Source organism: Loxodonta africana, chromosome 19, assembly GCF_030014295.1.
Source record: "Loxodonta africana isolate mLoxAfr1 chromosome 19, mLoxAfr1.hap2, whole genome shotgun sequence".
NCBI lineage: Eukaryota > Metazoa > Chordata > Mammalia > Proboscidea > Elephantidae > Loxodonta > Loxodonta africana.
Window position 1 is genome coordinate 63,383,943 of NC_087360.1, and position 16,249 is coordinate 63,400,191.

Below are 16,249 nucleotides of genomic sequence, written 5' to 3' on the forward strand. Positions count from 1 at the left end.
CACAGGGTCCAGTGCCTCTTCGCATTTTCTTGTCTTATTTCAGATGACTTCCTACTTTATCTGGACCAAGAGTCACAGGTTCCTGACTGCATCTTCAATTTAGCAGGAAAATGACAAAAGTGGAAAAGGAGCTGTCACCTGAAACATGAATGGGAACTTTAAATGTAAACATCCCTTTTCCATCCATCACTTTTAAATACTTGTCCTCCTTCACTGGCAATATGCTTTAAAGTGAAGCTGAAAAGAAGTGGCAGCTTGCTGGCTTTTTCTTGACTGTGCCCGTACCAGACATCACTAATTGAGCGCAGCATACCTTCCCTCTGAGATGGTGCTTCATGCAGCGTGCCCCCTGGTGTTGTAGGCAGCCCCCACCAGTCAGTGTAGCATGTCAGATGAATCCTACTTGCCGTTGTCTGTTTTAAAGTCTTAAAAGTTTACTACTCTTTTAAATACTAAGGAACATTTTTATGAAAGCTGGGAGAAATTTGATAATGTCTAGTGTGTTGAGAATTTCAAAATATAAAATGGAGGTTGATGGTGGGGCTCTGAGACCAGGATATTCTCATTTCTCCCAACCTCCTTGTGATTTAATGATGTGAATATACGTACAGCAAATATAATAAGACATAAATGGAGGAATAACCAGGTGACTTAGATCAATAGTTCTCAGCCTGAATGAACATCTGAATTTCTCCCTCGTTTATTATGCAGATTCCTGGGCCTCATTTCAGACTAAATCAGGATTTCTGGTCAGGGAGCCTAGAAATCAGCATTTTTACCAAATAACCCAAGTGAATCTTCTGTGGTATGCCTGACACCAGCCCATGAACCTATGTTTGGGAGCCAGTGACTTAAAGGGTAGGAACACTTTTGCTTTTGTCTATGTCTTTGGATGGTGGACAAAAAGAAAAAAAAAAAATTCATTCCCCATAGCTGAGCTGCCTTACATTCCATGGTATCCCAGGTGGTACAAAAACTGTAGTCATTTGGAAATCCGAAAGGAAGTTGCAATGTCTAAAGGCATTGGCCATTTGGATGAGCATGAATCAGGCATAACTGAGATCAGTTTTTAGGATGGATCTGAATTACCATGCATCCATATTATCACTTGGGCTCGGTTTCAAGAGGAACTGAGAGAGAAGAAAGCAGTTTGTTTTGATCAAGAAGACAGAATATCCCACCATTTCTGGCTATAGGGTCAATGTTTGAATCCACTTGGCTTTCTGGAAGTTATAGAGATAGTAACAAATACCATATATGGTGCATCTATTTTATGTGGACAGCTCACTAGAGCTATAGACAAATTACCTAACGCAGTCCTTAAAATAATCCTACTAAGAAGTTATTACATAAATGAGGAAACTGAGACTCAGAAAGTTTAAGTAACTTGCCTTGAGTGACACAGGATGTGGATGTGAGCTATAAACCTAAAACTAACTCAGAACTCAAAATCTTTTTTTCTTGTTTACTATACTCCAACAATCTGTCTTGGAAGTACAGCCAGAATGCTCCTTAGAAGCGAAAACAGTAAGACTCCATCTCCCTGGAGAAGGACATCATGCTTGGGAAAGTAGAGGGTCCACGAAAGAGAGGAAGATCCTCAGTGAGATGGATTAGCATAGTGGCCGCAACAATGGGCTCAAATACAGCAACAACTGTGAGGATGACGCAGGACGGGGCAGTGTTTTGTTCAGTTGTTCATAGGGTCGCTATGAGTCGGAACTGACTGGATGGCACCTAACACAATCAGCAACACCGCAACTGTGGTTTTCAAGAAATAGCCTCTTTTATGATTGCCGAAGTCAAAGCATGAGCCATCTTCAGATTTACAAACCTCAAGTCAGACTGAGAAGGGCTCTCACTAAATACAGTAACGGTGGTCTCTTAAACTGTGGTATTCCCATTGGCTTCATCAAATTTCATCAAGGTTAGCACTAACCTTATCAATTGTCTACTTTTGTGTGAATAAATTTTGGTAAACTATTTTAGGATTGTTCTTATTCTAGTGTCCCAAATTCACATTTTTGAAAAGTTAAAAGGCTATTCTTTACAGTTGTCATTCAAAGGAAAAACAAAAGGAACAACCCATGTGGTCCCCATGCATGCATCCTTCCATGGATCAACCTACATGTCCCTTTTGTAGAGCTTATTCTGGGTAGTGCATGTAGAGAAGGACCCATCTACTACCCACTAGGCTGTCTGACCTTCCAGTGCAGGTCAGAAGGTTTGGTTTCTAGGTAGCTCCTCCACTGACCAACTCTAGGACAAGTCATTTTACTGCTCTGGGCCTAGGTTTCCATCCAAATTGGTTAGACTGGAAGTCATAAAGTTCTCTTCTTGATCTAAAACGTTATGACCCTGGAAAAAATGCTAGCTATGGAGCCAAAAAAAAAAAAAAAAAAATTTTTTTTTTTTTTTTTATGGAGCAGACAGGGAGACTGTGGGGCCTCAGGAGCAGCACTGTGGGCAATGTCCTCACTGCTTCGATATGGTCAGAGAGTGGACAACTCTGGAGACCAGTCTTCTACCTTTCCCTTGACCTCTTTGGCCTGCCTGCTTTCATTCTTTCCTTTTTTATTATGCTTTAAGGGAAAGTTTACAGTTCAAGCCAGTTTCTCATGCAAAAACTTACACACACATTGTTTTATGACCCTAGTTGGTCTCTCTACAATGTGACAGCACACTCCTCCTTCTCCACCCAGTATTTCCCATGTCTGTTCAGCCAGCTCCTGTCCCCTTCTGCTTTCTCATCTCACCTGCAGACAGGAGCTGCCCATTTAGTCTCATGGATCTACTTGAGCCAAGAAGCCCACTCTTCACCAGTATCATTTTGTGTCTTATAGTCTAGCCTAATCTTTCTCTGAAAAGTTGGCTTTGGAACTGGTTTTAGTTCTGGGCTACCAGAGAATCCAGAAGCTATGTCTTCTGGGGTTCCTCCAGTCTCATTCAGACCATCAAGTCTGGTCTTTTTACTAGAATTTGAGTTCTGCACAACACTTTTCTCCCGCTCCATCGGGTACTCTATGTTGTTCCCTGTCAGGGTGGACATTGTTGGTAGCCAGGCACCATCTAGTTCTTCTGGTCTCAGGCTGTTGGAGTCTCTAGTTTATGTGACCCTTTCTGTCTCTTGGGCTCATATTTTCCTTAAGTCTTTGGTGTTCTTCATTCTCCTTTGCTCCAGGTGCGTTGGGACCAATTGATGCATCTTAGATGGGTGCTAGCAAGTGTTTAAGACCCTAGATGCTGCTTGCCAAAGTGGGATTGGCCCTGCCGGCTTTCTGAGCCTGAAGTTGTTGAGACTCTTCTCTCCTCAGGAGACATTCACAGTCAGTTGCTGGCACCACATTCTTTGATATTTCCTGTTGGAGTGGACTTGAATTCCAGATCTTCAAGCAAAAATTTCAGTAGCCTCCTCCATGCATAGCTTATTGCTCTTGGAAATGCCGATCGTCCATCCACAGGCCCCACCCTCGCCCCCATAATGGTCTAGAACTGCTTGGGCTGCTTGGGTCACAGCATGCCTGCATAACTCATGGGGCTTTGAAGCTGAAAAGACCAGCTCTTCCAGCATCTAGCCCAACCCCTTTATTTCACAGTTGATAAAAGAGGCCCCAAGAGTGAAAAAGACTCCACTCTAGGACACGCAGCCAGTTAGCGAAGGAGTTGACGCTGTATTTTTAAATTTATTTTTTGAGTATAGTAGAAAAATTAACCCAAAATGGATCAAAGACCTAAATATAAAATCTAAAACAATAAAGATCATGGAAGAAAAAATAGGGACAATGCCAGGACCCCAATACATGGCATAAACAGAATACAAACCATAACTTACAATGCACGAACGCGAGAAGAGAAGCTAGATAAGTGGGAGTTCCTAAAAACCAAACAAATGCTCATCAAAAGACTTCACTAGAAGAGTAAAAAGACAACCTACAGACTGGGAAAAAATTTTTGGCTACAACAATAAGGGTCTAATCTCTAAAATCTACAAGATACTACAACACCTCGACAGCAAAAAGACCAATAATCCAATTAAAAAATTGGCAAAGGAAATGAACAGACACTTCATCAAAGAAGACATTCAGGAGGCTAACAGATACATGAGGAAATGCTCATGATCATTAAAAAAAAAAAAAAGCCATTAAAAAAAATTTTTTAGCCATTAGATAAATGCAAATCAAAACTACAATGAGATACCATCTCACCCCAACAAGGCTGGCACTAATCCAAAAAACACAAAATAATAAATGTTGGAGAGGTTGTGGAGAGACTGGAACACTTATACACTGCTGGTGGGAATGTAAAATGGTACAGCCACTTTGGAAATCGATTTGGTGCTTCCTTAAAAAGCTAGAAATAGAAGTACCATAGGCTCCAGCAATCCCACTCCTAGGAATATATCCTTGAGAAATAAGAGCCTTTACATGAATAGATATATGCACACCCATATTTACTGCAGCACTGTTCACAATAGCAAAAAGAAGGAAACAACCTAGGTGCCCATCAGCAGATGAACGGATAAGCAAATTATGGTACATACACACAATAGAATACTATGCAATGACAAAGAACAATTGTGAATCTGCAAAACATCTCACAACATAGATGAATCTGGAGGGCATTATGCTGAGTGAAATTAGGCAGCTGCAAAATGACAAATATTGTATGAGACCACAATTATAAGACCTCAAAAAGAGGTTTAAACACAGAAGAAAACATTCTTTGTTGATTTTGAGGGTAGGGAGGAAGGGAGTGGGGAATTCACTAACTAGATAGTAGGCAAGAGTCATCTTAGGGTGAAGGGAAGGATAACACACAGTACAGGGGAAGTCAGCACAACTGGACTAAACCAAAAGCTAAGAAATTCCCTGAACACAACCAAATACTTTGAGGGACAGAGTAGCAGAGGCAGGAGTCTGGGGACCATGTTTTGGGGGACATCTAGGTCAATTGGCATAGCAAAGTTTATTAAGAAAATGTTCTGCATCCCACTTTGGTGAGTGGCATCTGGGGTCTTAAAATCTTGCGAGTGACAGTCTAATATGCATCAATTGGTCCCAAGACGCCTGGAGCAAAGGAGAATGAAGAATACCGAAGATGCAAGGAAAATATGAGCCCAAGAGACAAAGGGCCACATAAACTAGAGACTCCATCAGCCTGAGGCCAGAAGAACTAGATGGTGCCCTGCTACCACAAATGACTGCCCAGACAGGGACACAACAGGGCGTTCCTGATGGAGTAGGAGAAAAGTGTAGAGCAGACCTCAAATTCACGTAAAAAGACCAGACTTATTGATCTGACTGAGATTGGAGGAACCTCTGAAGCCATGGCCCCCGGACACTCTGGTAACCCAGAACTAAAACCATTCCAGAAGCCCACTTTTCAGACAAAGATTAGACTGGACCATAAAACGTAAAATAATACCTGAGAAGAGTGTACTTCGTAGTTCAAGCAGATACATGAGACCAAATGGGTGGCTCCTGTCTGGAGGCAGGATGAGAACGCAGGAAGGGACAGGAACTGGGTTGGATGGACAATGGGAAACCTGGGGTAGAAAGGGGAAGTGTGCTGTCACATTATAGGGATCTCAACTACTGTCACACAACAATATGTGTATAAATTTTTATATGAGAAATTAACTCAAGCTGTAAACTTTCACCTAAAGCACAATAAAAAAATTATATTGTGAGTATAATAATAAAACCTACCCCCTAGAATTGTTGTAAGGTATTTAAAGGAGATAACACAACCAAAGCACCTTCACATAGCTCTTGCCATAGAGCACAATTGATACAAGTTGTTCCCTCCGCTGCCCAGAACTCTTGATTCCCAGTCGTATGCTTCTGTTTTCACCATCCTCACATTCGCATAGAAGTCCTGTAGGTTAGAATGTGCAGACTTCGTTTTTCCTATGCTCCCCAGAACACCGAGGCATGTAGAAGTAACCTGAGCTGCCCACGTTTACTAACGGTGAAATCGGCCTTCATGCATGTTGTACACTCAAAGAATGTTGGGGGTTGCTGCCGACTAGAACCCACCCTTCCCTACTCTTAATCCAGTGCTCTTTCCATTATACCGTGCTGATTGATGCGTGTGTGAGGAAGAGCTGCTTTGAAATGCTATGAATACCAGCAGCATGGTGACAGATGCGTAAGAACACATGGGGCCACAGTCCCGGTATATCTTAAGTCTGTCAGTGTAATTTTATTATCAAGCATTTATCAAGGCTACTATGTGTCAGGAGCTTTGCTTATTGCTAAGAGGAATATAAAAATGAATAGGATACAGCCCCTGCCCTCAAGGAGCACTTAATTTGATAATAGAGACACACTTAGACATAAATAATTCTAATGTAAGGCAGATGGTAATCCAGGACTACTGTACTCTCTGTGTGCACAAAGAAGTATGGGGGTTGAAGCTTTACTTGTTGACATGGTGGGAAAGGGGTGTCTAGGGTAGGCTCCCGCCTGAATGCCTCTGTTTAACCAAGAGCACAGGAGCCCTTGAATGGAAGGACTCTACTACAACGCCATGCTCTGTGTCAGGAAGAAGAAAGCTTCAGGGCCCACCAGGGACTCCTGCCTCAGGAGCTCCTGCCCTGACTGTGTGGTGACCTTAGATGAATCGCTGTTTCTCCAGATGTCAGTTTCCTCAGCACTTGCGAAATGAGAAAATATCCCCTTTCTTGGTCTGAGCTTAATGGGAACCTGAGAGGTCATTTGGTCTAGAGCTCTGTTTCTGGGAAGGACTGCCCTCAACCGGGCAGACATGTGAGAATCTGCGTGCCACACAGAGAACAGGGAAACACCATTCTTTTTCTTCTCTCTGTTCTGGGGTAGGGTGCGGTGGGGTGGAGGCAGGCTGTGAAAAGAAGTTGGAGGGGAGCGGTGGTGAGGGAACTTGTAGGTCAGTGCCTGACAAGGGGAGTGGGGTCATCCAGGGAAAATATGGCCTTGCTCTCCACTGGCAGATTCCCAGAGAAGTTCTAACTGTTCCCCACCTGTCCTGTGCCCCCCCCTCGACCCCCCAGAGCTGCTGTCCCTGCATAGGCTGAGCGGGGAGGTGATGATGAATTTCCCCCGAACGGCATTACAGACAGTCATAAATAATGCTTTGCTCTTTGGTGACGGCATTTTCCATTAGAGCTGCCTGTGCTGGGCCGTTGCTACCCCCAGTCTTCTGCCGGGGACTTGCAGTAAAATTTATCAGCGAGCTTTCTGCACCTAATAAGTCATCCGGGAGCCATCTGGCAGATAAGGCCACAGAACCCACATGCTCTGCAGAGGCGGAGCCCAAGTGAGAGACGGCCCTCGCTGGGCAGCCCAGCCCTGCTGAGGGGGACTTTCTCTCCACCAGTCTGGGCCTGTCAGACTCTTCCTGGCTTTCTCAACAGAGCTTAAGAATGGGGACCCTGGATATGGTGGCTGTTCCAGCTCACAGAACTGTTTGGTTTCAATTGCTACTCTGGGGACAGACCAGGCAAAATCACATTCTCTCTGCGCTCCCCCCCACCCCCACCCGGCCTGGGGAGTGCAGAAGGTACTGGGGTCTGTGCCAGCAAGAGCAAGGCTGACCCAGGCCGAGTCAGATTCTGCGATGGGCATGGCTATTGCTTGAACAAATCCTCCTTACCGCGTTCTAACAACTGGGTATTGGCCAATAGCGAAATAGTCTTGTAGTGAGTGATAAGAGACTTCCTGCTTGGATGAGAGGTGTCTGGAAGTACCTCCTCTGAATTCGGGGTAAAATTGTGTATGTACAACCTCATAGTTTTTTGACCAACAACTACCATGGTATTATGGTATTATCCCTTTATTTAAAAAAATTATTATTTTCAATGAAATAAACACTAAGGGAGATTCTAGGGACCCTGGGTAGTGCAAATGGTTAAGAGCTCAGCTGCCAACTGAAAGTTTGAAGGTTCAAGTCCACCCAGAGGAGCCTTGAAAGAAAGACCTGGTGATCTGCTTCCAAAAAACTAGCCGTTGAAAATGCTATGGAGCACAGTTCTACTCGTACACATGGTGTTACCGTGAGTCAGAACTGACTTGACGACAACCGGTTTTTTAAAGGGTGGTTTTGAAGGTGCCTGGATGGTACAAATGGTTTGCACTTGTCTACTAACATAAAGGTTGACAATTCAAACAAACCCAGGGGCACCACGGAAGAAAGGCCTGGTAATCTGCTTTCATAAAGATTATAGCCAAGAAAATCCCATGGAACAGTCCTACACTAACAAGTGAGGTCGCCCTGAGTCAGAATCGACTCAATGGCGATGGATTTGATTTTTTGGTTTGGTTCTAAAGGGTGCTGGACCCAGAGGGTAGAGATGAATCATCACAGTACTTTCCTTAAGACATTTTCAAGCTGGGTGGAGAGACCATTTTAAAACAACAGTCTTAGGTATGGTGATCATCGTGTCCACTCTCACAGCAAGACACAGTGCTTGCAGGAAAGGATCGACAACTTGATGGTGAGAAACGAAGAGTGGCTGGGATTTTGGCGTATCACAAGCACTCAGGAGAGCCCTAGTGGCACAGTGGTTAAAAGCTCAGGTTGCTAACCAAAAGGTCAGCAGTTTTGAATCCACCAGCCACTCCTTGGAAACCCTATGAGGTTTCCAAGTTCTTCTCTGTCCTATAGGGTCGCTAAGAGTCAGAATTGACTCAATGGTGTTGGGGCCACGGGGTAGCACTCAATACATGTGTGTTGAACTGTACTGAACTGAATGTCTCAGAAAGTAAAAGACCCAACACAGCCACCAATACAAAATAGAGTATATGAATAAAATAATAAATAGCAGAATAAAAACAATTTCATTATTCCAGACGCCTGTACAGCATGGACCCTGTTCCTTGGGGTTGACTAGATGATCACTGAACAAAACCCTATCTGGGCCTGATAGAGCTTGTGGTCTTGTCCCAACTCTACAACGACCAGCTGCATGAGCTTGATCAAGGTGTGCTCAGTGCCTCAGTTTTCTCATTTGTAAATTAATGGAGAAAGACAAGGTAATTTTTTAAAAATATTGTTTCTACTAGAAACTTTTCTGATTGTTTTTCCCTTGCTGGGACCTGCTTTTTGGAAAGTCAGGAAGCTGAAGGGGTAAAACCAGTTTGGACCCCTTTCTTTTCCTTCCCCACGTGGCCATTTCATAAGCAAGATAGTCTTGTTTAAGGTCCGAATGAGGGGCTACCAGGCAGCTAGAGCCTGAGCTCCATGCAGTTCTTCCCGGGGGCTCATTCTGCAGGGGGACACCTATCATGTGGCCTCTGATTGCAGCGGACACATCCCAGGAAGACATTAAATGGAGTGTCCCGAAGATGCTTAGCTTAGCTATGCATTTAATTTGGCGGTAATTGAAATTTGCCAACAAAGATTTGCATGTAATCTGTGATTTCGTTTTTCAATTAAAATTACTTTCTGCTTGCGGATGGGAAGGGCTTGGCACTTTTCCTCCTCACGGCACTTGGCAAACACAAATCCCCCACTTCAGTAGGGGGTGGAGCAAGGGGAGGCATGTGGGATAAGGAGGTGCAGGCTGAGGCCAAAAGGAGGGAACCCACAGTGTGGGAATGCAGGAGACACAGGCCTCGGGGGCTGGGTGGATGAGAGGAGAAGCTGGGGCTTAAAGCTTCTTTCTTGGCTGAGCCTGGTGATGGGCTTGGGAAAGAAACTCTGGGTGGAGCTCTGGGGAGTTCTGGATCTCAGTATCTAGGGGGCAGGCAAGGGCTAGGGGAGTAGGAGGTTTACTCATAGGTGGGAAGGGCCAACCAATTCTCCATGACCAAGGCAGGCAAGCAGCCAAGAAGCAGAAGTCAAGGGGAGCAAGACAATAGGTCCAGGAACTGGAGAGCAGGAGAGTGGTTGATCTGTTTTCTACCTCTTCTCCTTTGCATGGGTGTGGATTTCCATGAAGACAACAATGCAGCTCGCTGGAGAACAGAACTGAGTGGGAGGTGTGTTCTAAGGAGGGCTGGGTAGGTGAGATGAGAATAGGAAGCAGGAGCTCTAGAGATCCCCCACAAGGGTGTGGAAATGAGGAGTGTGCAGGATGTAGGTTGGGATGAGCTGACTCCCAGGTGGAGATTTTCCCTTTACTGGCTCCATGGCCTTGGCTAGGACATTTTCCTTGAGCCTCAGTTTCCTCAACCCTCCAATGGGCATAACAATAATACTTCCCTCAGTGGAGGCTGTGAGAGGCAGCCTGGTGATGTGAGCATCCTAAGGGGAAGGGTTATGTCTTAATCCCCTTCACTTGCCCAGTGCCTGGCGAGGTACCTGGCACAGAGTAAGAATTCAGTAAAAGTCACTTCAAGTGGAAATGGGTCAAATGACATCACGTAAGTGGAGGAGCATTTTGTAAATTGTAAAGATTCATTTTTGGTGCACTTGTAATCTTTCTCTTCATGAAAGTAGAATTAGGTACTTAGACCAAGACTGGCCTGAGCCCTGGCTGAGTCCTGGGTGGGGGGAGGGGCGGAAGCAAAGGTCTGGAGAACAGGTGTCCTTGACTTGGCACTTCTCTTGGAGCCTGGGCCTCTGGTGGGGAATTGCAGCATGAGACCCAGGTTCCTCATGTACCTCAGCTGCTCTCTGGGCTGGGGCTGCCCCCTGGGTGGATGGTGAGGAGTCATTAGTCCAGCATCAGGTCAGCAATCCCCCCATGGTGGGTTGGGCCTGGAGGGGGTTTACCACAGACAGCCAGCGAGAGCCTGGGAGAGAGGTAATTTGGCTCATGGAGCCGGGCTGGTGATGGGATTAAGAAACATTTTAGGAATTAGTAGGCCATCTCGGCGGCGATGGAGGGCACACAGCTTTGGGTGGAGCACGGCCCTTCTCTCTGCCGGTGTAAGTCATTCTTTGTCTGGTTTCTTTCAAGTGGAGATAATCCCTTCTACCTGGCCAGACAGCTGAACTGTTTTCATTTTTTTTTTAATTCAGTAATAAATCTGCCAACCCCGCAGGGCTGGAGCCAAGGGCTTTGCTTGCTGCATCCACACAGAGGTCTCATAAAAATGGTGTAAAATGAAAGAGAAAAACGCATATTTCACACTTTGTCTGCCCTGGGTTATGGCGATTCTCAACTCATCCCCATTACAAACGGCCGACCTTCCCACAGAGTTCAAGTACCTCCTGCCCAGCCTGGAAGAACCGTATCTCTCTGTCTCTCTCCCACACTGTCCCCTTCCCACCCACCCCACATTTTGCCTGAGGAAGCAGAGGCTTGTTAGTAAGTGTGTTATGAAGGAGGGGGCAGGGCTTTCCAGGAGGGAAGTAGCATAAAGACCCCACAATATACGTGTACATGTGTGTACACACGGGCTGCACACAGGCACCCATCCTCTTCCTCACATAGTCCATGCCTGTTCCTGCATCCACCCAATCTCTGTGTAAATGTAGGTTGAATATATGAAAGTGGGTTATCCTTTTATTGAAGGCTGCATTGTGCTCAATACAGATAATTTTCTACTCTAACCACATCTCCACCATTAACTTGGTTAATGTTCACTAGAAACAAACAACCTTTCCAGCCTTATCTGCCTCTATTCCCCTATATAACAAATCTCCATATCAGTCAAAATGACCACTTCAGACTTCCCAGTCATGCCATGTTTGCACCTACCTCCTGGCCTCTACCCCATATAACTCTCCTGCTTTAATACTGCTCTGCTCTCTGCTCTGCCCAGCCCTGGCTATCCTTCAAGTTCCAGCTCCTCCTCAAGGTCTTCCTGGATCATTCTGGTCTCTAATGCTCTCTCCTTACCTTCAGCTTGGTCAGTACTTACAGCTCATATCTCTACCTTGGTAATCAATCCTACATTGCTTTTTTTTTTTAAGCTATTGCCATTTTCCTATTTAACCATAATTTTTTAATTTAATATTTTGTATTCCCTTATTGTGGGGGCATTGGTTGTTCAATGGTAGAATTCTCATCTTCTATGCGGGAGACCTGGGTTTGATTTCTGGCCTATGTACCTCAAGCACAGTGGAGGCTTGCATGTTGCTGAATAGGTTCCAGTGGAGCTTCCAGGCTAAGACAGACTAGGAAGAAAGGCCTGGTAATCTATTTCCAAAAATCACCCAGTGAAAACCCTATGGATTACAATAATCTGATCCATAACCCATCATGGGGGTGGCAGAGGACAAGGCAGTGTTTTGTACCATTGTGCATGGGGCCACCATGAGTTGGGGCCAATTCCACATCAACTAACAACAACATTCCCTTATTAGATTATAATGTCTCACATACAGTTCTATCTTTTACAGTGACAAACACATAGTAGGTTGTTGTTGTTGTTGTTGTTAGGTGCCGTCGAGCTGGCTCTGACTTATAGCAACCCTATGCACAACAGAACGAAACACTGCCCGGTCCTGCACCGTCCTTACAATCGTTGTTATGCTTGAGCTCATTGTTGCAGCCACTGTGTCCATCCACCTTGTTAAGGGTCTTCCTCTTTTCTGCTGACCCTGTACTCTGCCAAGCATGATGTCCTTCTCCAGGGACTGATTCCTCCTGACAACATGTCCAAAGTATGTAAGACGCAGTCTCGCCATCCTTGCCTCTAAGGAGCATTCTGGCCGCACTTCTTCCAAGACAGATTTGTTCATTCTTTTGGCAGTCCACGGAATATTCAATATTCTTCGCCAATACCACAATTCAAAGGCATCAACTCTTCTTCAGTCTTCCTTATTCATTGTCCAGCTTTCACATGCATATAATGTGATTGAAAATACCATGGCTTGGGTCAGGTGCACCTTAGTCTTCAGGGTGAGATCTTTGCTCTTCAACACTTTAAAGAGGTCCTTTGCAGCAGATTGTCCAATGCAATGTGTCTTTTGATTTCTTGACTGCTGCTTCCATGGCTGTTGATTGTGGATTCAAGTAAAATGAAATCCTTGACAACTTCAGTCTTTTCTCCGTTTATCATCAGGTTGTTCATTGGTCCAGTTGTGAGGATTTTTGTTTTCTTTATGTTGAGGTGTAATCCATACTGAAGGCTGTGGTCTTTGATCTTCATTAGTAAGTGCTTCAAGTCCTCTTCACTTTCAGCAAGCAAGGTTGTGTCATCTGCATAATGCAGGTTGTTAATTAGTCTTCCTCCAATCCTGATGCCCCGTTCTTCTTCATATAGTCCAGCTTCTCGGATTATTTGTTCAGCATACAGGTTAAATAGGTATGGTGAAAGAATACAACCCTGACGCACACCTTTCCTGACTTTAAACCAATCAGTATCCCCTTGTTCTGTCCGAACAACTGCCTCTTGATCCATGTAAAGGTTCCTCATGAGCACAATTAAGTGTTACTAAGTAGGTTCTTAGTAAATGCTTACTGGAGAAATGAATGAATAAGCATTCCCACTTGAAGTGTGGGTATGGCTTTGGTGTTATGACTTTCTCTTTCTTGATCTGACTGATAAGCAAGACTGCTCTCCAAGGGAAAGGGAGACCTTGGCTTGTGGGGTGCTGCCCATCAGATGTCTTCTCTGGTCAATGTTGAACCTTGTTTGGATGACACTGAGTATTAGTAGTTGTTGAATGTCACTAACAGCTCCAGCACACATAGACCCTGAGGTCCCCTTGTCTGCATTTGCGACCATGTAGACTGTTGAGAATTTGACAAACGTGAGAAAAACGAGCTCTTCTCTGCCTGTGTCCCTCCCTCTTTACCTTTGCCACTCGTTTTTTTTTAACATCCCTGTATGTTCCCTGCACCCTCCCCAGTCGATCTGTATTTAACTTCGAGCAGGGAATTACTAATTCAATTTTCTTTCCAATGTGTAGAGCACTACTGCCGCCTGCCATCTTGCTCTGCCTTTGCTTTGTGCTTCCCACCTCAAGGCCACTTTACAAATTCGTTTGATTTGCGGTTGTGGTTTGTAGCTGTCACTGATTTCTTTGTTGTTGTTGCTGCTGCTGCTACTGTTTCCTTGCAGCTCGATTTTTAGCTGAGTGTTTGGGTAGTAAATATGGTTTACACCAACTCTGTTGGAAATAATGGCATTTATGTGCTGAAGTTATTTCCAAAACCTGTGAAATGTGTATACAAATAGATCCACGGCAGGGCCCCTAGACTAGGGAGAACCCAGACTCAATAAAATCTTTGCGATAGAATATAAACAGGTGTCTGAGACTAGGGCTGGGCCAAGCACTACAGAAAAAAGCTACCCCCCACCCCTGATGTTGGCTCCAAACTTAAGCTGTACCATAAATACCTTGCTTCACGTTAGGGGATGCAGGAGATGTTTTCCTGATCATTTTTATCTGCTAAATGTTCGCTTATATTCTTTTGTGAATTTCACATTAAGCTTCTCACTTCTCTATTCACTCACCTCAACGGCTTAATTGCCCTGGGTCCTAGTATGGAAAAAAACTCTGCCAAGTACCTATGGAATTGGTCTATAAAACTGGGTGGCCCTCTTTTCTTCCAAATGATTGCCAGTTCGGGAATCTTTGGCATTATAGGTGAATCTAGCCATTTTGAGCAATGCCTCTTAAGCTTCTTCTTGGGAGTCTATTAATGCTAACCTAGGACAGAAAGTAGAGATGCAGAGACCCTCAGAGGGGAAAGCTGGTTGCTCTTAACAGATACAGCTCTGAGCTCCGAATTTGGGTGGTACGGATTTCTTTGATGCCTGGGTTCTTGAGTGATTTCCTGCCTTCCTTGGTGGGAGCAGCACCAATTCCCAAATGTGACACATGTCTGGAAGCGGAGCCAGCACATAGACCCTAGGTGACAGCCTGGTACACTAAGAGGTCAGAAGTGATTTGAAAGACCTCTTGGCTCCCTGTGCTGAAGGCCGCTTGACAAAGGCACAGGAAGGGTGTTTCGATTGTTCTCCAACTTGTAAATGCCAAGCAGAAATCTTGTTGCAGTTCCTAAATGCCACATTTCGGCGTGTTTATTGTTTCCCCCCCTAACGGGGAAAGATGGTGAATGGACTAATAACTCAGGAGCTGGGAACATGTTTATTTGATTTTTAGAGCTTTCGCAAATACAGTGTGTACAAAGCCTGGTGCCAAAAGCGTGCATAATTCCTCCAGGAAAGGAGCTGATAGAAACACAAAGCTTGCATGCTTCAAAACTGTAACCAATATTTACACATCCCAGTGACTTATTCTCTCCTGTGAATAGGAGAACAATAGGCGTAATCGTCAGGTACGTTAATGCAGAGCCTGCTCTTCTGGTGACTTGGATATTTGACACATAAACAAAGTTGGGGGGAGGTGCGGTATGGGGGGAGTGGAGGCTTTTTCTCTACCTGTGTAACCATACACAAAACAGCAGGTGACAAACACACTCGGAAAATGCTGACCCAACGCCGTTCTCGTACCTCATATGCAGGATGGGCTCATGATTTGCAGCGCTGTGGGAGTTCTGTAGCTGACCTCATTAGCGGCGCGTTTCCTGGCTTGTTAGCATCATATTTGTATAATTTACAGCACCTTCGTTTTTATGGAATGTGTTTCTTGTAGAGTGTAATGGCGGCAATATATTTAACCTATCGTATTTAGGGATGTTTTGCTAGAGGCAGCCTGCAGATATAAAAGGGACATTTTCTCCTCTCCTGCTTGGTCTCTTTTCTCATTTTGGCTGGCTTGGCGGCCACATATATGTGTGTGTGTTTGCATGTGGGTGTGTTTATGCATGCACGAACATATGCGTACAAACTCCTGAGAGATGTAAAAGGAACCTGGACGTGCTACTCATGCTTCGAAGGTCAGAGGTCCACTGGTAAGGGTTGTCTTCACTCCCTGGCCATCTCCAAGCTGTGGTTGTGGACTGGGTGGAACTGGTATGTCTAGATGCCTTACACTGAGAGGACAACTTCCAAAATGGAAAAGGGAGGCAGACAGGTTAGATGTTTGGGAATGATTTTCTAGGACCCGGGTGAAGATGTTAATATGAAATGTGGTGTACCAAAGTTGGTTTTCAAGTCTCCATGGCCTCTTGGGGATTTGCATAAATCAATAAGACCTAAGAATGGAAAGTATATGTTACTCAGGGACAGATCATGCCCCCCAAAAACTCTGATCTAAGAAAAAAATAAAGCCTATGGACAGGCATGTGTACATTCTTCTCCCTGACACACATGTAGAAAACAGAGAATTTGCTGAGATCAAACATTTGAAAAGGGGATAATATCTTAATTTGGAGGTCTTTAAGGGAAACCCCAGAATCTCTGGATGATGCACGTGGTTAAACTCAGCTGCTAAAGGAGAGGTTGGAGGTCGAAAGTAAGAAAGC

At 44.7% G+C, this 16,249-nt stretch overlaps 1 long non-coding RNA gene across 3 annotated transcripts in view; it reads left to right on the top strand.

Annotated features, from left to right (window-relative positions):
- LOC111751290 (uncharacterized) overlaps window positions 1–2,400 on the top strand; it is a 276,943-nt gene extending 274,543 nt beyond the window's left edge. The window contains exon 8 of one of the 3 annotated variants that reach the window (XR_010318651.1): window positions 44–2,391. This is a non-coding gene — a long non-coding RNA (uncharacterized LOC111751290). Of the gene's footprint in view, window positions 1–43 lie in introns of all 3 variants that reach the window. The other 2 variants (XR_010318650.1, XR_010318652.1) reach the window with 2 other exon arrangements.
- The last annotated feature ends 13,849 nt before the right edge of the window (window positions 2,401–16,249 follow it).